Here is a 21,505-nt window from a genome sequence, read left to right on the forward strand (position 1 = left end):
TTGCTTGTTGGTTATGTGGAAATGTTCTTATCAAGTTTCAGTTATGGCCATTTCAGAAATTAACACTCAACATGAAGAACTGCCTAGTCCTTGGTAGCTACACAAAACCGTACCCTGGGTTATCTTAGTGGTTGCTTCTTCAAGGATTGGTGTAAGAAGTATTACAGAAAGCCTGGCTGCTCTCTCTTATGATGTTAGTGCCACCATTTCCTAAATTGTTCAAGGCAGAAATTTAGGGGTCATCATTTTCATTTGCTTTTGTTTTGGATGACTTCTGTTGCTCACTAATCTTTTTCAGCAGTGTTTGATCTGATGTTAAGTTCATCTGTGCAGGAAAGAGCTTCGATTTCTTTTAGAAGGACCTGCTTGGGTGGGTGGGGTGCTGGCCCTTGGCTGCCATCCAGGAACTTGGCTTTGGGACGTTCCCTACATTGATAAGGCTGTTTGCCCACCTGGGACACCAACCCTTCTGTGCCGGCTTGCCTAGATTAATTGTACAGACGGTACATTCATGGTGAATGCCTGCTTTCCTACTGCAAGTCTGGAATTTTGGTGGTTGTGGCTTGTCACATAGGCAGAGAGTGCCAACGTGACCTGTCCTCAGTGAAAACCCTGGACTCTGAGTCTTAAGCAGGTTTCCCTGGGAAAGAGGCACTGATTCTTGTTCAAGGAGGAGCACGGTCTGTGTGGTCACCCTCCCAACTCTCCCCACTCCAGCCCCCGAGGGAGCACTTTGGGAGCCTGTGGCTCACTGAATCCCTCCAGGCTCCGTCTTATGAGTCTTTTCCCCTCTCCAGGCCCGCTGTGTATTGTCGTGCTGTAATAAACTATAGCTGGGATGATGCTGTCCTTGTGGCAATGAGCCCTGTCAGCCCTTCTAGTGAGTCACCCGACACGTGGGTGGTCCCGGACACCCAAAATGCCATCCATTGTGTTTTCCATGTATTAAAGCTTAAGTCTTTTTCCTATCATCCTTGTCTCCTTTGAAGAAGCTAAATCTTTCCTCTTCTTTCTTTAGCATATGGAATATATTTATTTGAATTGTTTTAATGTCCATGTCTGCTAATACTATCATCTGTGTCATTTCTGGGACTCTTTCCCTTGAATAATATTTTTCCTCTTCATCAGGGGTCACATTTTCCCGCCTTTGGGCATATTTAGTAAGTTCTGATTGGATGCCAGAGAGGGCAAATCTTACCTTGCTGCTCATTGGATATTGAAATACTCCTTTACATATTCTTGAGCTTTTTTCCTGCAGTTAAGTTGCGTGAAGACACTCTGATCCTTCTGAAGCTTGCTTTTGTGCCTCGTCAGGCAGGACCAGAGCAGACTTGGGTTCCCCACCGAGGTGGTTCTCTTCTGCTGTGTTCCCTGTCTGATGCTCTGCGTATTGGGGCTTTTTTCCACTCTGGCTGGTGGGAACGCAAAGTACTCCTAGTCCCGTGTGAGTCCCAGGGATGGTCCTGCTGGTTTCCTGAGGTGGTCATCTCTTGGCCCTGGTAGTTCCTTCACATGCAAGCACTGATCAGTATAGAGCTTAAGACTCAAGAGGAACCCTCAAGAAAGGTCCAGAAATTTCTGTGCAGCTCTGTCCCTTCCACTCAGCTGGTTCTGTCCTGTCGCTTGTGGCTGCATGGGCTCCCCAGAGTCTCAACTCTGTCTCTTCAGTCTGGGGAGATTTCTGGGTGTAGTTTGGGCTCCTCCTGGTGCTGAGGCCTGGAAACCAGGCCGTGAGCTGGGGCTGTCACAGGCCTCCCTTGGTTGTCTCCTTTCTCTAAGGGGTTACACTGTTGCCCTGGGTCTAAAAACCATTGTCTCATATAGTTTGTTCATCACTGTTCTAGTTTTTAAGGTGGGAGGGTAAATCCAGCCAGTTACTCTGCCATGGTCAGAGGTGGACGTCCAGACTTCCACATTCTTCTTTGAATCGTGAAGCTGAGGGTCTTGATTTCGCATCACTGAGATGCTGCCTGGCACCCAGCAGTTAGTCAAACATAATCTGCTGAACAACGAACTGAATGAATAGCGGGCCTCCCTAACTATACCCTGAACTTAAAGATACAGTATCATTCTTTATTCCCCAGACTAGACACTTAATAATCAAACTCCAAAACACTGTGTTTGGATCTGTGTCTGCCACTGTGACCTTCTCCCTTCGGAGGATAACACGTACTTTGCAGGGCAGGCATGAGAATTAACCAAGAGGTGGTGTGCGGGAAGCACACGGTAAATTCTGAATGAAAGGGGGATGCTTGCTGCTGTTCTTGGGGTGCTTAGTGACCCTACATTGATGTGAGGCTTTGTAATTCAAGTATTTTCCACATATGTGTCTTCTACAATCCTAACAAAACATTTTTCTCCCAAATGATTACCTAGGTTTAACAGAAAGCAAACATAAGTCCCAAGAATCTTACAAAAGAAGAAGCAAGTAAAACAAGCATTTGGAGACTCGAGAGCAGAGCTCTGTTTCATGGAGGCTTTTGAACATCACACTCTATTTCTGGCTTTGAAGAACACCTGGGCTTGCCTGATAGACTTTGTCTCTCAAGGTTTTAACCCGCGCTTCACCTGGCGGTGTATGCTGAAAGCTGTTTTTCACAGACTCCCTTTTGGACTCCCCTTCTGTGAGGTAAGGCCTAAAATTAATATTATGTGCTACCTTGACAGCTGATAAATGTGGGAGGGTCTTGAGTGGCCTAACTCTGCTCTCACGGATAAGGCCACCTGGCCACACAACCCTTCTTCTCAAGGGGACCAGGCACAGTTTCTGCTGATCTTTGAGGGATGGGTTTTAATTTCCTGCCAGCCCATGGGGGTATTCAAACAACCCAGTCGCATCCTCCTGTGGGAACCAGGGGGCACCTCGCTCTCCTGATGCTACACAGCCTGCCTCCTGCTGCCCCTGTTCATTCACTTTGCCCCCGAATGCAACCTCCGTGTGGCCCTGTGTGGGTGCTGCGTCCTCTTGCCCTGAGTTGAGTGTAAGTGACCAGAAAGCTACTGTTGGTCCCATCTGTCCAGGGCTGGGTGTTGTGGGTTCAGCCACCCTCAGAACCTTAGGACAGGAACCTCTCCCCTGACAGTGGGTGAGGGGGTGACTAGAACACCCGCCACGCCACCACTCACACTGCCTCTCCTCACCTTTCAGTGCTGGTGGGGGAACGTGGATCCAGTGCACCCAGACTCACTCCCCTGAGCAAAGAGATGAGGTTAAAGGGTCCGACGGGGGAGGAAAGGGCAGGGAGAAAGAAGGCACTCAAAGTGTGCTCGATAATCCTTTGAAAACTCTGGGAGTTTAAAGACACCGGTTCCCAGAAGAGGTGGCGAGGGGGACGAGGGAGCTAGCCCCGGCTCCTGCTGCTCTGGCTCTGGGCGCTGACCTCCCACCTGCTGGGAGAGGCCAACACGGGGCGTGGCAGGACAGGGTGTTCTTCCTCACTCTTCCTTTCATCCTCACCCGGGATGTGAAGGAGGCTTCTAATCTGATTACACATCCAAGGTAGGCTGTGAGAGGTGGTCTATATTAGGAAGAGGCAGGTTTGCCTGTCTAATAATCTCTTTGGTCAAGAATCCCATTGGCAGGTTGGAAGCTGATTACATTCCAATATGGAACCAGGAGCAGTGGTTGAGTTGGCTCTGGAGAAGTGGTGGGTAGGGAGGACGGAGCCAGAGCCTCCGAGTGGGAAAAGGGAGAGAAAAGGAAGAAATACCAGTAAAGTGTCTGTTCTGCTGAAACCAAAATCTTTCAGGATATAAAATATAATTTCCACCAAACTTTTAAATAACAAGAATGTGATTAAATGAAAAAAGATCATATGATGTGACTCTGAATATAGTTCATTCTCCCTGAAAATTCCTAGGGTTAGACTTATTAAACTGAATAAGTTGGGGATCCAAAAGTTAATTTTGAGTTAAAAGGAGAGTTTGATGAATCTGGACATTTTTCATAGGTGGGTGATTTAAAAATCTTTCTGCTAGCTGGTGGCTAGTGTGGTTGTTTTAGTTGGTAAAGATCTCTTTCCACACTGACTGAGTCAGAATAGTCTCTCCTAAGAGAGTCAAAGAATCCTACCAATCCTCATCAGACAGTCTGGGAACAACACAAATAAACACACCAGCCTCTACTCTAAGCACTTGCTTATGTGCTTGATCTCCTTTAATCCTTCACATAGCCCTACAAGGGAGGTGCTATTACTGGCTGTGTGACTTCTGGCAAGTTACCTAACCTCTCTGAATCCCATCTATAAAGTGGGTGGAGTCACAGTACCTCTTTCATAGAGTTTTTGTGAAAATTAAGTGATATAATCAATGCCAAACACTGAGCCCAATTCCTAGGCTATATTAACTGTGAGGAGACGCAGAATAGGCCACCCCAAAATACGCCTCACTGGTGTAAGGATTATTTTGAGAAACTGCAGACATAGGAGAAACTCTGAAAACAGAGTAGAAGGGAAATTTCCATCAGAAAGGGGGCCTGTACCGGGAAGAGCTACTACCAGAGAGAATTTTTTCCCCCAGAGCAGAGCAGGGCAACCTTTGCTCACCAAACATTTGCTCTTCTTCTCTTTAGAGTCCCAGGCCCCTATCCCTTTCCTAGCTCAGGATGGTATAGAAACCTCAATTTCTGGCCACTTTTTATGTCTCATATCTTTGTGGGGCTCCTGTACATATGTACTTAAAATTTTTTTTTCTGTTAATCTGTCTTTTACCGGAGGGAGGGGAGGTCTCAACCAAAGAACGTAGGAGGGTAGAGGCCAAATTATTCTTCCTCCCCTCTAACTGCTAAAAGTATTGGCTGTTAGAAGCAATGCTATTTTTATTCCTGACTGTCCAAGGGAAGTGTTTACAGACTATGGATGCTAAGCATATTTGAAATTTTCAAAGCACTCAGAACATTAAACGTTCCAATTCTGGGCCATCCTTTGAATGCGAGCTCTGATTAGTGCAGGAGGCAGGTGTGCGACAGCTAGAGGGTCTCTCAGACCACCGTGTGTGTTTGCATCCTCCAGCCCATGGCGCACAGTAGGCAGTGTGGTGCATGGAACAGCACAGTGGTGAGACACGGACCGTGGAGCCAGAGTGTCTGTGTTAGAACCCCAGTCCTGGCACTCAGTAGCTGTGCAACCTTGGGTATTTAGTTAACCTCCCTGCACCTCAGTTTGCCATCTGTAAAATGGGAACAGTAGCACTGGCCTCAAAGGGCTGTCATGAGGAGACGTCGCAGGTGACTCGTGCCGGGCATGGAGTGAGCCCGAGTGAATGGAGCTTTGATACCAGGGTGAACAGCATGTGAGTAGAGGACAGCTTGGAGTAGATCCCAATACAAAATGCTAATAAGGTGTTAACCAGTTCTCACCCCTGCCGTGTGGAGAAATCTCTGAAAAGAACGATTTGGGGGTGCTTAAACAGCCAACATGTACTGGGTATTATTTGCAAGACACTGTGCGAAGCACTTTACCTCTTTTAACTTATTTAACCTCTAATAATGCCATAAAATAGGAACTGTCATTCTTCCCATTTTACAGATGAGAAAACAAAGGCACAGAGAAGTAAAACACCCATTGCTCTGAGCAGTAGGCACGACTTCAGTTGGAAGGGCCGTATGGATGTGGTTTGGGATGGAGAGCTCACTCAGCCACCGCATTCACACACCGTAGGCTGGGCAGTGGGTCGGGAGGCAGCAGCCTGGCCTGGGCGGGGAGGGAGGCACCCTTAACTTTTACAAATTCACTCACTTGTTCGCAGACCAGGGAAGGCGGGTGGTGGCCGAGAGAACATGCAGACCATGTTCCTTACTGTTCATCCAGACGCCGACTGCCACAGGAGGCTACCTCACTCGCTGCTGAGCCGATTAGCAGAGGAGATGGGTACCTGGCCTTCCTGTGACCTGAGAAAAGCAAAAGAGAGGGGGATGGAGCTGGCTTCGTGGGGAGACCTGCCTCTCAGTGCAACACTGAGGGAAGGTGGAGAGGCTCCCAGCCATCCTACCACCTGTCTGAAAACCCACTTCCAGAATTCCCTGCTTACAAAGGGTAGGACCCAGGGAACATGTTAATTGTCTTCAGGTCACACTCATCAGTGCATCCCTTGGAGTCCCTGATTTATGTGTATTTGTCGAAAAGATTGAATTCAATGTCCTCCAGCTGAGAGCAAAAAAGGGAAAAAGAATAGGACTCTAAGTGGTGTGTGGCGGGGGTGGGAGAAGGAACGGGGGTGGGAGGGGAGGCTCTGAGGGGCAACGTGCTTGGGGACCAGGGACACTTCTGCCTGCTTCCAATTTCTATTAAGCTGGGCTGAAATTCGATTCAGGAAGACCTCACGGGGTTCTCTGGCATGGACGCTGTGTCATGCTGACCCCTGGGAGAGAGCAGACCGGAGTGCTGTCTCTTTCATCTTTAAGAACACTTTACCATCTATTCAGCAGCTGCCTTACTGCAGTTTAAGTTCCCATCAGTCAAGCAGACATTAAGTGGCTTCTTATATAAATACTTACAGGGTTCTGACTTTGCAAGGGTCTCTGAAAAGCATTCTACTTCTTATAAGTTCTTTGAAGTTTCCTTGTGGCTCAAGCAAGCATGTACAGATATAACCAGAGATGGAAGTTGTCTCTGTGCAAATGAACTCCACAACTATAAAGTTATACAAAAGACAATCTGCTCAAAATTCCAAAAAATTGGAGCAGCCTTCAAAGGTCACCTCCAGAACTTCCATTAACAATCTTTGTCCAGAATATCTCCGTATCTTTATCTTTGCCTCTACTGATCTACCAATCTATCTATGGCTACAACAATGTTTTGAGATATTAACTAATTTTTATTGTAAGTTTTATTGAAGTATAATACACAGGCAGAAAAATGCACAAATCTTAAGTGTATTTATTCACAAGTTGATGTGTTTTTATCAGCTGAACACACCTGGGTGCCTAACACACAGCTGAAGAAATAGATGTTTCCAGAACTGAGGTTCATTCCCTCTGCATTTACCTGTACCTTGAGGTCTTTTCTCTACCTCAAGTAGTGAGAGTTTTCCAACTTCATGCCTTGGGAAAAAGAGGTCTTAGCGGATCACAAAGAAAAAGGACTTGACTTTTTGACAGATCCAAGACGATGACGGGAGATTTGGAAGAACATGAATCAATTTGAGTTGATTTTTCTAACCCCAAGCTGGGGTAAAGGATCCTTGGATGGGGAAGAAGAGAGAAGAAAGTCAGCAAATTGAGCCAAGATTCTGGTGGGTCTCCTAGAAGGGACCCTGGTCCCATCCTAAGTTCAGAAACTGAGAGAAACTGTGGGCAGGAACTTGGATCCACATGCAAAGGTTTCCAAATCTAAGAGTATCCTGCTTCCAACACAGTGAAGGCCTGAGCGCTCGTTCAACTCAAGTAAAGCCCCCACGTTCCATGTCTCAGTCCTAACGTGTACACCTCGGACATGGAGGTGATTCTGATGCTGATCAACCTTGGTCCCCACTTCCAAAAACAGATGTGTAAGTTCTTGTCCAAACCACGACCATGGTTCCCAAACTTGTCTGGGCATCAGAATTACCTTGGGACCTTGTTAAATATGCAGGTTCCCAGCACCCACTCCTGAATTTAATCAGGCCCGGTGATCTGGACGTTGACCAACTCTCCCAGGGGTTACTGTGCAATCAGCCCGGCATCCATTTGAAGATTAGATCTGAGAAGTGCTCTTCCAGTGGCCTGTGAACAGGACCACTTCATGAGGACAAAGATTCGGTGCAGGGGTGTCCACGAGCCCACTGAGAAGCTATTGTTGGCAAGGGAGCAGTTCAAGTGGTGAGGCTCCTTTTCTGCCCTTCATTCAAGCAGACCAGCCCCTTCTACTGAAATGGACTTGCAGTGATGATTCCAAGGTCAAGACATGCTTGCAAACCACTCTGTATTCTACAGTATCAACCATCATCAACCACATCTTTTGCTCTGTCATTTATTTCATTAGCAGAGGAACTTATGTGAGGATAAGAGTACCTCTGGGAAGAGCTTTGCAGGCCAAGGTCCTTGTCTCATTACCTGAAGATGGGACAGTGTAGCTGTGACACTGTCGTTCTGTGCTTTCGGGCACCATGACAGTGTCTGCAGGCCTCCTGAGACTCCCAGGAGATGCTGCCATGGATTAATTTATGTCCTTCTGACTGGAGAGTCCTCTCAGCCTGGCTTAGAGGCATTCAGGGCTCTGTTCTCAATTATTAAAAGCATAGCAAGAGTGCAGAGAACATTTACAATTGTAATAATAATAAAAAAGAACTTGAAAAGCCAAGGCTATAACAGACCAATTAGTTTGTTAACCCCTCTAGATGAGCTAATTTAAAGGGAGTGCTCGAAGTGCAACGAGCCACTAGGATAACGTATGTGCCAGCGATCAGTCACATCTAGAACGTGTCCTGCCAAAGCCGGCACCTGCCACCACCAGGCACCGGGGGGGTCTGTCTGTTTCGGGCTGCCGCTGAGTGGGGTGAAAGTACAGTTGAAATACCCTGTCTGCCAACAGGAGCAAATGGAAAAAGAAGAAACAGGATGGAGAGAAGCCTAGAATTTCATTGCCCCCCAAATCATCGTTCAAATGTGATACTGGAGAAGTCAGAGAAGATACAAAAGGAACTCATAGGGACCAAGTATTTTCTGTTCAAAAATGGGACTCTCCAGGAAAAACAAAGGATAGAGAAGGGGTGGTCACTGTGTCTCTCAAAATGCTGGTGTTGGCTGCAGGTTAAGATGAGGAACGTTCTAACTTCTCAGCTGGATTTGGGAAGCAAGGATGGGAAAATCAAGTCAGGGGCTGTTTGTTTATTTCAATTTACTTTGATCAAAGTAAACTTCTTATTGAAGTTTATCTCACATACATGAAAGTCCAAAACCACAAAATTCTAGTTAGGTAAATTTTTACAAAGTGAACTTATCACTTGCATGAAGTGAGTGCAGGACGAGGAAATAGAACATTAACGGTTTCCTGGAAGCCCCATCCTGCTTGCTCCTAATCATGGGTGCCCATGAAGGAAACCACTGTCCTAACTACTAACACAGGGGTTCATTTTGCCTGCTTCTGAACTTACATGAATGGACTCACACAGTCTGGACTCTTCTGTATCTGGCTTCTTTTGCGCTGCACCGTGAGGTCGTCTGCGTCTGTGTGTGTAGCTGCTCATTTTTATTTCTACATAGTGTTTTATCCTATGGATGTACCACAGATTCTCTGTTCTATTGTCAGGCTGTTTAGGTTACTTTCAATTCTTTGCTGTTACAAACAGTGCTGCTATGGATTTGCTTGTGTGTTTGAAAATAATCTTTATCTTTTATAAATTACTACAAAAAGAATTCAACTATTTTTATTTTAGAAGAGACTGAATGTATGGCAAAATATTTTCTTGGAACTAAAAGATACACCTTAGCCCTACCATTTTCCTTTTATATAACAATAAAATATTAGCACACACATTATCAACGGTCTTCATCGCAGTCTTCTTTTTTTACTTTTTGACCAGTGGGAAAAAACTGCAAACACATGATTAGTGGATCAAGAAAGTATTACATACCAAGAAAATTACATTATGGGTGGGGCTCCTTTGGTTGAGAAGAGAAATCTATAATGTAGTTTTCTGTATTTCATTATAGTCCATACACTGAGTGACCTTTCCATGATAGGAATTCCTTAAACCAATTCATGGTATCTTATAACCCTTCACTAAAGGTTCATTCAGAACTGTCATTTCCCCGTGAATGTGTGCTGATTTGAGTGCCGTCATGGTGAGGGCATGTGGTTAGGGGCTACCTCGCTGCTGTTCTCTGCATGTTCCATAACGTCTGTGTGGTCTCTACGTGGCTGTCAGGATCAAGTTCAGCTCCACATTACAAAACAACAACGTGAAACAAGACAAAATAACTATGCGTTAAACTCGATATGGTTTCTTTCTCTCTAAGCAGTCTGGGGTTGTAAGGTGATACCTTTTAAGATAGCATCAGTGATCCAAGCGTTTGTTTTCCTTATCTGTCATCCTAAGCTCATGTCGTCTGTTCTTACGCTCACCCCACGGTTCAGCACTGTTGCTCGTGACCCAGCAGACAGCAGGTCAATGTTACAGGCAGGAGACAAGGAGAAAGGTGGGGGGCGGGGAGGAGGGGAGAGGGGAGGGAGAGGGAGGGGAAGAAAGGCATGTCCTCTATCTAGAAATATTCCTGAAAGTCCCAGGCCCTTCCATTTACACGTCACTGGTCCGAATGTCATTGGAAATATGGCCCTTGAGCCGGTCCTATTGCCACCTCATATAAATGGGGGGCTTTGTTAAGGAAGAGGAGAAAAAAGGACGTTGGGTAGAGGTGGGCATTTAAAGCGTTTGTGACACCTTTCAAGACCTTAGGCCAATGCTGGTTTGCTCAGAGGTGGTGCAGCAGTGTGACAGATGGCAGGGAAGGGACACAGGACCCTGAAGATAGAAGTACCCCCGAGAAACGTCCCTCAGACGTGCCCGCTCGGCATAAAGAACCCCGGATTACCCTCAGGACCACTCAGTGAGGAGCATGTCTCTGCAAAATATAAAAGCTAAAGAAAGGAAAGATGAGTCCTTTACCTTTATCAAGCGCGCGAAGAGACAGTGTGTTTTGTTTGTTGGCTGGTTTTATTTTCGCCAGTGAGGCAGAGAAAGGAATATGGCAGGACCTCCTCCTGTGATCTTCATCCATGAAGGAAAAAGAAAGTCCAGCGAAGTTCTTCTAAATGTGGTCCCGCCTGAAAGCAAGAGAATGAACTGACTACATTTAGGTGGATTTTTAAAACTAATCATAGAAAATAAATTAAAGTTTAAATGGCTCCTGTTGGATTTACTTCATATTTACCAAATGATTATTCTTTAATGATTAGCAGCACAGAGTGTTTTTCACAGTTTTAAAGCTTAATGACATTTTCAGAACATTCAAATTTTTTTTGGAACACAGTCTTCACTGCTTCTGAGTCTTCTTTGCAAAGTGACTTGGATTCTGTACCAGCCATTCTTTGAATCATGTGTTTGGTGTGTTTGTAACAAGAATAACAACAACAATAATAAATGATGATAAAACCGTGTTCATATTACCATTTAAATAAAATGGGCATGCGGGCTAAGAAGAATCTCGAAAATCAGGAAGGCGTGTGACTCCGCCCGCTGTGCGGCTGGGCAGGCGCCCCGCCGTGGAATCAAAGCCTCCACTGTATGAATAGTTAATGAAACGCGGCTCAGGTATGAGGAAGGGTATTTACTTCGCTGTAAAATGGCTCAACAAGGGCACGTGCTCGTCTTCCGTGAGGCTTGTGCCCAAAATAACTTGACTAGAAAGAGAAATCCAAGGCAGACAGCAATTGTATTCATTTAACAACACTGTCAGCTTGTGTTTTGTGTTTTTTTCAGGAGTTTGGAAGGCAAGAGTGGCAGAACTCCCCCGTTTCAAGTATCTCCCACATACCAACTTTTTGGATCCTTCTTACATATAAAAATGTGACGTTTCTACCTTCTCGTGGTGTAGCAGGGAGGTTGCTGGAATAGGCCTTGTGGACCTGAGTTTGCTTTGCTAGTAAATGGTCCGGGGGGCTGGGAGTGGTGGTGGGGTGGCGATGGGGGCTGGGAGTGGTGGTGGGGTGGTGATGGGGGCTGGGAGTGGTGGTGGGGTGGCGATGGGGGCTGGGAGTGGATCCGATTAGCAATGATTATACAAAAAGGAAGAGCGACCTCTTCCTGAGCTCCCTGTGTCAGACTGCGCTGAATTCCTCACATTCCTGCTCAAGGAACTTAATCCCTAGCTCGGTGAGGTAGCTGTATTTCCTCTACTTTACAGGTAAGGGGACCAAGGAATAAAGAGGCTAAAAGCCGGCCCCAGGTCCCAGGAAGGCTGTGGTTGAACTGAGAGATCTAGATTAGGTATTTCCAGGGTTCCTCCTTGTCCTGACCTTCTTGGATTCTAATGCTTTATTTACATGGATGTTAACACCACGCTGGAAAGTCACCTGTGAGCATGGCGGGCCGTGTTCCTCACTGAAAGCAGGAAGCACACCCTGGATGGCTTGAGGAATGGAATATGGCCCTCAGGGTCATTTACTGGACTGATTCACAGAAGTGATGTTCTGGGATTCTCCCTGGATTCCCAGGGCTAATCTAACCAGTAACTGAGGTGCAGCTACGGTCAGTGGCCAGACTCATCCAGTGCCATCGCCACCTACCAAGGTCGGTTCCCTGATCAGTGTAACTTATATGTCCTCTGTCCCCAGCCCCAGACCCCAGAGGGCCCATGGATGGGCTTCAGGGGATTTGTAAACCTCCTGAGATCGGGTGAAGATTTTGACATTTTTTCTGAGGGGAAATCCACAGCTTTCCTGTAGAGAAACACTACCTTAATTTTTTTCTGAGAAGTTTGGCATCGAAGAGAAAGTTAGACAGCAAAAGTACCTTGATGAGAAAGTGGACACAAACGGTTTATTTTAATACATGAAGGCACCTGGCGCATCTTTGACCTCAGAGGAAGGAGGCAACAGAGAGGGAAAGACTGAAGATGCCGAGGGGAATAACCATTGAGGCTTGTTCTAATGGGAATGGGCGGAGATAAAATCAAGATCACAGGTTGTGGAAGAATATGTTGCAGGGTTGGCTTTTTCTCCAGAGAGGAGAGGGGCGGATGGAGAAGACAGAAAATAATGAGCTGGAAGGAAGAAGAACTGAGAGATATGTTACTGGTTAAAAGTCGGAGGTCAGGGATAAGATTAGGGATGGGAGAAAAGAAGGTGAGGTTTGGAAAAGCTGTCTTGAGGGATGCAACTAGCACGGAGGCGCAGCCAGGATGGAAAAACATGGATCTGTTTTGGAACCAGGGAACATGGCCATGAGATTTCCCCTGGTCATTTTGGGCAGCCCCAGGTTAGAGAGAAGAGTTCTGGCCTAGCCTTATTCCCAGCTCCTCCCCCCCCCCCCACACACAGCGGCCACACGTGGCTGTGCATCGCGGGCAGTGTGCAACCTGGGAGGACGCGCCCCTATAGTAGACGCCGTGTGTGTGTTTTATCTCGACGTTCTGGCAGATGGCAGTAAAGCGTAAAGCATCTTGTTCTCACAACATCCGTGCGCTATAACTTTCTAACAGATGGAAGCAACGTGTCTGGAAGAGGGGGAGCCTTTCTCAAATTGGCAGAGAGGTGCTGTGTGGTCTAGCAGCGGCTCTGGTGCAGAGGGGTAGCAGAAAGCATGCGGTGGGTGGTTAAGATGCAAGTCAAAAAAAAAAAAAAAAAATCAGGCCTCAGATGGCAGAACAGCCCTGTGCCTTTCTGCCTTCGCTGATGCAGCCTCGTCCTGCTTTATGCTGCTCTTTTCCAGATACTTCAGGCTGCTGAAAACCTAGCCCCATTCTCCCTTCCTCCTCAGGCCCTTTCCTGAGTTCAGTGCCTGATTTTATCTCTCTCTTGAGGTCTATTTACCAGCACCTCATCTGCAACTCACAAGGCACTCTATTTTTTTGTATACTATATTTTTTATAATTTTTGTATACTATATTTTCAGATGGATATGTTTTTCTTGTCCCTAAATGACTCGAAATCCACAAGTCACAGCAGAGCTATATATAGTGGAGCCACTAAGGCTCTACGGGCCACGGGTCAGTCATGGGCCTGAGAGCCCCTGCCTCACCACCTGTCTCCCTAAGCTGTCTGAAGATGTGAGGCTTGTTACATTCCTTAACATCAAGAAGCCTTGGGGAGGGTACAGCTCAGTGGCAGAGCACATGCTTAGCATGGACTAAGTCCTGGGTTCAATCCCCGGTATTGCCACTTTAAATGAATGAATGAATAAATAAATCTAATTACCTCCTCTCTACAAAATAAAAAAAATTAAAAAAAAATTTTTAATAAGAATTCCTAGGCATCACGTCACCTTACTCCATAAGGCTCTACAAACCCCGCTGCATCCTTTGCCTCTCTGATCTGACCTTCTTCTGAGCTCTTCCACTCTCCCCAGCTCCAGTCATGCCTCCCCCAGTTCCTTACACACGCCAGGTGCACGCCCACCCCAGAGTCTCTGTGCTTGCCCTTCCTTCCACTGAAACCCTTTCCCCGGTGTCTCCACATGGCTGGTTCCCTCATCTTCTTCAGTATCAGCCGACATGTCACCTTCTTAGGGACACCTTCCCTGTCCAACCTGTTTAGCATCGCCGTGAACCCGCTCTAGCCTTCCATTATCACTCCCCCCCTGTTTTGTTTTCCAGTATAACGCCACCTTCTAACATGCTGTGTTAATGCACTTACTTACTTTGTTCATTGTTAATCTCTCACCACTAAAACATAAGCTCCATGAAGGCAGAGACTTGTCTGCTTCCTGCCCCTGCCCCGGTCCAGGACACAGCCCATGGCGAACAGCCCCTGAGACAGAGCAGGTGCCCGGTCATTCTTTGTTGAATACCTTGCTTGCAAATAGTCCCACATATTACTTTTCTAGATCATATAAACAATGACCAAAGTATTTTCTAAATCAAAAATTGGTCTGACATTTGCAAATCATTTCCAGACTTTTGTGCAAGCTGAGATGTTGAGTCTGGGCATTCTAATGCTGCATTTGTTTATTTTTTTTGGAGAAATGTTGACGATGCAAAGACAATAGAAGAGTAATTTGAAATCAGGATGGCCCTGTAAAGTCTAGAACTTATCATGGCTAAACTGTGCCTGGATAGACAACAGCTAAGTCCCAATTGAAATCCTTTAAACCCTGAAAGGGTGTCTGGTGTAACTGTTTTGACAGTAGAGAGGTTCTTCAGTACTTACATTTCCCAAGACTTTTTTCAGTTCAAATCTTTTTTTTTTATTTTTTAGTTTAAAATTTTAAATTGATGTATAGTTGATTTACAATGTTGCATTAATTTCTGGTGTACAGCATAGTGATTCAGTTATACATGTATAGATTCTTTTTCATTATAGGTTATTGTAAGATATTGACTATAGTTCCCTGTGTTATACACTAGGACCTTGTTGTTTATCTATTTTATACATAGTAGTTTGTATCAATTCAAATTTTAAGTAGTTTACTTAATGTTAGGTCAGTAAATACATAGTTACTTAAGTCACCAACATATATTAATGTATTGTCTCTTCTGATGTATGTGTATATATAATGTTGTGTATATATATTATGTTGTGTGTATATATCTATATATATAAGATTGAAAATAAATTCCCCTGGGTTTCCATTTAAAGGCCTTAAACTCAAGCAACATTTTATTTTTTAAAACTCAGATCTCTTCAACAGTATCTTTTTCCTTCGTAGTAATGGAAAATAGCTGATTATAGATGATTAGACAGAAGTGAAGTAATTTGGAAAATAGTTCAGAACAGGTATGAGAGTAAAATGGAGGCAAAAACAACAAGAAGAAATCCACATTTTCCAAGCGTCAGGCTGTGAAACGGCCGTTGTTAGCAGTATAGACAGTCACGAGGTAAAGTGATTAACTGGCTGAGCCTGATCAGAAGCCACAGGAGGTCACATGCTGAGACCTAATGACCCTGCACACTGAGCCCAGGACCATGTCAGCCTCGACAGTCTCCATCCTCTTTAATTGTTTCCAGTAATTATATTTTTAACAGTTGTCAGAGATCATTACTCTTGAAGTTCTGAGGCAATCCACTTTCACGAGAAAGAAAATTAAAGCCCAGGACGCAACTGCCACCATAAGGAATTACTAATACTTAACCGGGGAGGCGGGTGGTGATGGTACAGCTCAGTGTTAGAGTGCATACTTAGCACACACAAGGTCCTGGGTTCAATCTCCAGTGCCTCCATTAGAAAAAAATTCATAAATAAATCTAATTACCCCCCCCAAAATTAAAAAAAAATACTTAACTACTGACTTATGATTTGCGGGTGTCTATGTTCCTTATGAACAAAATCTGTTACATTTTGGATGGGTCCTTTGCTAGTGCTCCCAAGTGAGAATCGGTCATGAGATTCAAGAGGTAGAAACAAGTGGCTCCTCCTAAAATAAAGAAACAGGAAGTAAAGAGGAAGCTCTCCCATTTTCCATTTCGCTCAGAAAACATACCTTGCCCATCTCGTGTTCTCCCAACTCCCGTCCTCCCAGTGCCTGGCTGGTGACTGTGTTTATGTTCAGCCTCCTCACTTGAAAAGGCACAGGCTGAGGAAACAGCTGTTCACAATTAAATTCATTATCATTTGTCAACAGCGTTCTGGGCTCCGAAGTTCTGTGCTCACGGAAGGGAATGCTGCCAGGCCACCGCGCTCTTTTGAACGCACGTGCACTTACATTACCCGTCCAGTTTGGGAACGCAGCTTTAAGGTTTTCAAAGTAGTGACAACGTCTTTGCAAAACTATTGTCACACAACCCACTGATCTTTTCCTCTTAGCTGTAGAGCATTTGCTCTTTGTTTGTCCGAGAATATTTTTTCTCTTTAGACTTTGACGCACCATTTTAGAATGAAAGATAAACAGGAGAGAATAAATTGGGTATAAGAAGCATCTGTGTGCATAACTGAATCACTATGCTGCACACCAGAAATTAACACAACATTGTCAACTGACTATACGTCAATAAAAAAATTAATAAAATTAATAAAAACATTTTTCTTCTCCCTAATTCAACAGTATATTCAGATCACTTATATGTGTAAGGACATTATCCCACTGAAATTTAAAAAAAAGAAAAGAAATATCAGTGTGGTCCTCTAAGAATGAGTTGGATAAGAATGGATGAAGATGAAGTTCTTTGGAAGAAACCCCGCAGAATTTATGAATTAGAATTCTAACCATCTAACCCCTTGGTGAAAACATTTCTTTGCTGACATAAATAATCGGAAGCACTGAATAAGACTTGGAGGACCAGGGGCTTTAACTGTACTGACCAACCTAAAGACTGTTCACACAAAGTGAAGTTGAGCCAGGAAGGCAATTAACCTTGAACGTGCCAGGTAATTATTGAGAAAAAAAAAAAGCAAGTGTGATTGTTACCTCTGTAGTTACTTTTGAATTTTCTTCTGGAATTTTTTTTTTTTTTTAGATTTTTGAAGTTGGGTGTAGAGGAGTCAGATTTAGAAAATATTCATATTTTATTCAATTAGAGTTTTCAATTAAATTCTTTCTAAGTTATTTTTTAGAAATAAATGTGGTCATTAGTATTTTTGGACACTTAAACAAAATCCAACATGTAGAAAAGCAATATGCATGAATATGTTTCTGAAGCATTGCTTATAATAGGAATCATTGGGGAAATGATTTAAATATCCCATAGGTGAATAGATAAGAAGTTACGAGATTTGACCCAATGGCCATTTTAAACAGTTTATGAAGACTATGAAGCCACATGTACTACACTTACGATAAAATTACATAAAATCCAATGATATTATTGAAAACTAAAAGAAGAAAAAAAACAGGTTATAAAGATTGAGGTACTCCTTTCAAGTGTACCATTTCTAGAACTTTCAAAATCTTTATATGGCTCTAACTGTATCCTTTTATTCAAAGTAATATATTAGGTTTATTTTTATACCAAAGAGACATTGTGAAAATCTTGCTGATAAAATCTAAAGGAAACCAGAAAGTTTAGGTTTTTTTAAAAAAACTATTTGAGTTTAAGTAAAAACTGGATCAGCAAAGCTGCTTTTGAGTTTCCTGCTCCACCCCCCATTTATTCAACATTTAAAGGTTTTAAATCTGCCTATAATGTGTGATTTATTTTTTGTAACACTATCCTGTATTTTTTCTAATCTGTCCTTAAACAGGCAGTAAAAAAAAAAAAAGCAAATAACCCACAGCTAGCAAAGAAACACTGGATAATGACCGACATTCACAGTGTTGTTTTTTGTTTTTTGTTTTTTGTTTTAGCTGCAAAAGAACTAGCAAAAACTCCATTTGGCAATTTCAAAGAGGATTTACCTATATTCATAAAATGTTCCTAACATAAGTCAAGTGTAAACTGTAATACTTCCCTCAAGGACTTCATTTCTGAAACTCGTGGCAATCACAAATTTTGAAGAGGTGTATATTCTTTAGTTGCCAGTGAACAAAAGTATTACATCTAAGATGGAGTGGATAAATTCATAAAATTAAAAAATGAAGCATTTGTAAAGATGTGGAAAAATGAAAACCTTGTTCTATGGGGCTATGGAAGGGAACTAGAAATATGAAAATCACTTTTTAAGTTTTTGTGAATAGCTTAAATTCAGAACTAAAGCCTTTCCTATGTCTTTACTTTTGCACCATTAAACTATTCTGCTTTTTCTTTGGGGGATACAGGGCCATCGACATCCTCTCACCCTGAGCCGCAGTCCTAGTTGAATACGGAACTTAATGAACGAGTGTTTGTGAAGTTTCTGTGGTCCTAGTAGCATACTGTATTTTAATTCATGCTTCTCTGACTTCAATGTGCACACTGACCACCGAGGAATAGAATTAAAATGTGGATTCTAATTCAGTCGGCCTAGGGTGGATTATAAAATGATGGATTTCTAATTAGCTCCCGGGTGATTCAGTGCAACTGCTCTAGAGACTAAGCTTTGACCAGGACTACTCCAGAGCACCAAAAGGCGAAGTCGCATGGCTTTGTGACAGTGAAATAGAACAGATAATTGACAGCAGTGAACCCTCGGGCACCTACCAGATGTAAATAAAGCAGCTGCAGCTGAGTTCTAGCCAACTCCTAGTGCTGGGGGCCAATGTTACCTGAGGATAAAAGGAAAGCTTCAGGTGTCTAGTTCAGTGGCTGGTAAGTGCTTAGCAACTTTCCCCTCTTCTTTCTATAAAAGTTGTTACCAAATGAAGCTGTTAGGGAACATGACCAAAAACATTTCAGCATCTTACAGCCATAAAAATCGAACAAGGAGTACAGAATGGGCCAATGGTTATAATGTAGCGTGCAGAAGACATTACTTAATAAATTTGAAATCGGTGTTGCTTTCGGAGGAAGATGATTGACTTTATGTCACAACAACAACAAAAGCTGCAAAAAGTAACTTTCCATTAGAGAAGAAACAGGGGAGTCAACTATGGAGGTGGGGGGTGGGTGGAGAGTGAGAAATGGACTAGGAAGCTAAGGAAATGGGGCTCAGAAGGAAGGTGGACGGAGCAACATGCCCTTTTGTGGGGAGCATTCATGAGAAGTTCCCCGAGATGGGGTGATACTGTGATTTATATGAAGAAATAGGTATTTGCTTCCTGTTCCTGGCACAGAGCTCCACAGACCCTTGGAAATTCCTGTGATGAGAGCAAAGGTGTCTTTTGTTATGTTAATAATTGACTTCTGGAAAACTTTTAAGGATGGTGGCTGGTTGCCAGGGGAGTCAACCTTGTGATTAGAGGGTTGGACCTTTCATTCCACCCCCCTGACCTCCAAGGAGGGAAGAAGGCTGAATCAATCACTATCAGCCAACAATTTAATTAATTATGCCTCTGTAATGAAGCCTCCGTAAAACGCCAGAACGATGGGGTTTGGAGAGCTTCTGGTTGGTGAACATATAGAGGTTCAGGAAGAGTCTCTGGGGGGAGGGCATGGAAGCTCTGAGCCACTTCCCTGTACCTGGCTCTCTGCATCTTTTTCATCTGGCCATTCCTGAGTTTCATCCTTTTAAAATAAAGCAGTCATCTACTAAGGAAAATGTTTCTCTGAGTTCTGTGAGCCACTCTAGCACAATAATCCACCCAAGGAGGGCGCCACTGGAAACTCCAACCAATGGCCAGTTTGTCAGAAGCACAGGTGACAACCTGAACCTGGGGTGGACGTCGAAGTGGTGGGGGCAGGTGCAATGATGTAGGACTGAGCCCTTAACCTGTGGGATCGGATGCTATTTTCAGGCAGAAACTGTCAGAACTGAGCTGAATTGTTGGATGCCCAGCTGGTGTCTGAGCATCGTTTGGTGTAGGGGGAGAAACCCACATTTTGTAATTGAGTGCAGAGTCTTACATGGGAATGCCTGAAAGACTTCAGAACAGAGATGTCAGACATTCAGTTCTAAGTTACCTGCTGTGCTGTGGGCTCAGTGACACAAGACCTCTCTCCTGCCCCGACGCCACGTGTGCTGGCCACATACAGCTTTGTGTAGGAAGTTCTCTGGGGTTTGGAGGAGTCTGGTGGCGTCCAGCCTGATGGCAGTGTTCGGCCTGAGGGAAAGAACAGCACATGTAGAAGGCAGGATGGGAAGAGCCCAGATCAAATTCAGCAGCAGGTTATTAGTGACCAGGGAAATAACCCTCTAAACAATCAGGATATTGGAGAGATTGGTGGGGGTGGGTTTCACATGAAGGGAGCAGGGTAACGAGTCCTTGAGAACATTTAGGGAGTTAACAATTTACATAAAAATCAGGTGCTAATGGAGGCAATAATGGGAAAATAAATAAGAAGGGAGAGACAAATCAACTAGAAGACAACACAGCTTTGATTCCACCTGAGACTTCCAGCTTTGGGGGAGGACAAGCCACTGTGGGATCTCGAGCTGCCACGTGTCTGATTTTCACTTTGCAGATTTTCACTTCAGCAAAACTAATAGGGCAGGTTTCAAAAAGCATACTGGTCAATCCTATTAGAACATTTTTTTTTTCAAAAGTCTTTTTAAAATTAGAATATCTCCCCATTGCCTGTGAAGTTTTTACCTGAAAATTTTATAACATCGGTTTAGAATGGCTCCAGCCAGCTTTTCGATTTAGGTTCACACCTCCAATCTTTGCCGTTAATGGGATATCTTCCTCACTTCCTGAGACAGATCCTTGAACATGGCAATTTCCCTCTAGTACATTTTCATAATGAAGGTTGGACCATATGCCATTTATTAACCAGGAAGCATGAATTACATTGTACAGATTGATGTTGCCTGAGCACTGAATTTCTGGGCAGGGTGGGGGGAGCCATCACACTGACCACGGCTGCCTTCCTTGAGTGTTCGTGTGCTTTGTTCTACCAGCAGATGATGGAGGGGAGAAGCATTTTAAGAAGCCTATGCTGACAGCAAAGACAGACCTTTCCTCTGAAGCCGAAGCTCCGTATAACCAAACACCGTATCTGCTCAATGAGTTTTGGCTTTTGTAACTGTACATGTGTAGCTAGAAATGCTCTACTCCATAGTTTTTTTTTTCTCTCTCATATTGAAAAAGAAAAATTTTTTAATAAAACGAGTCTTATAAAAGGCAAATTTGGAAAAGTTGAGGTTTCTTAGAGAAATAACCACCATATTATAGTGGAATAGATTCTACCTCTGCATTTCACTAGCCAGTGGGCTGCCAGATGCCAAAGGAGAAGCTGGAATTGCTACTTCTGTAACATATGGGAGCAAGTTCAAACACTTGGCCCCAGAACACAAAGCTCATGATTTGGCTCAATCTACTTTTTTCTAGTCTCATCAACTCGTTCCTTCTTTCATTCCATATCCTATGCACACCAATATGAACGACCATTTCCCAAAACCACTCAGTGCCTTCCATTTATTTCCCACATGGGTTGACCCATTGGCTTGAAGCATCTTCACTTGTCCCTTAGAATCAGCTCCATGG

General features: G+C 44.0%; 1 long non-coding RNA gene across 1 annotated transcript in view; it reads right to left on the reverse strand.

Annotated features, from left to right (window-relative positions):
- Positions 1-16,143, reverse strand: part of LOC123614475 (uncharacterized) — a 43,165-nt gene extending 27,022 nt beyond the window's left edge. The window contains exons 1-3 of the long non-coding RNA XR_012504061.1: positions 16,052-16,143; positions 10,582-10,739; positions 5,736-5,887 (exon numbers count right to left, since the gene is read on the reverse strand). This is a non-coding gene — a long non-coding RNA (uncharacterized LOC123614475). The remainder of the gene's footprint in view (positions 1-5,735; positions 5,888-10,581; positions 10,740-16,051) is intronic.
- Positions 16,144-21,505: the final 5,362 nt, after the last annotated feature.

The sequence above is a fragment of the Camelus bactrianus genome, chromosome 34, assembly GCF_048773025.1.
Source record: "Camelus bactrianus isolate YW-2024 breed Bactrian camel chromosome 34, ASM4877302v1, whole genome shotgun sequence".
NCBI lineage: Eukaryota > Metazoa > Chordata > Mammalia > Artiodactyla > Camelidae > Camelus > Camelus bactrianus.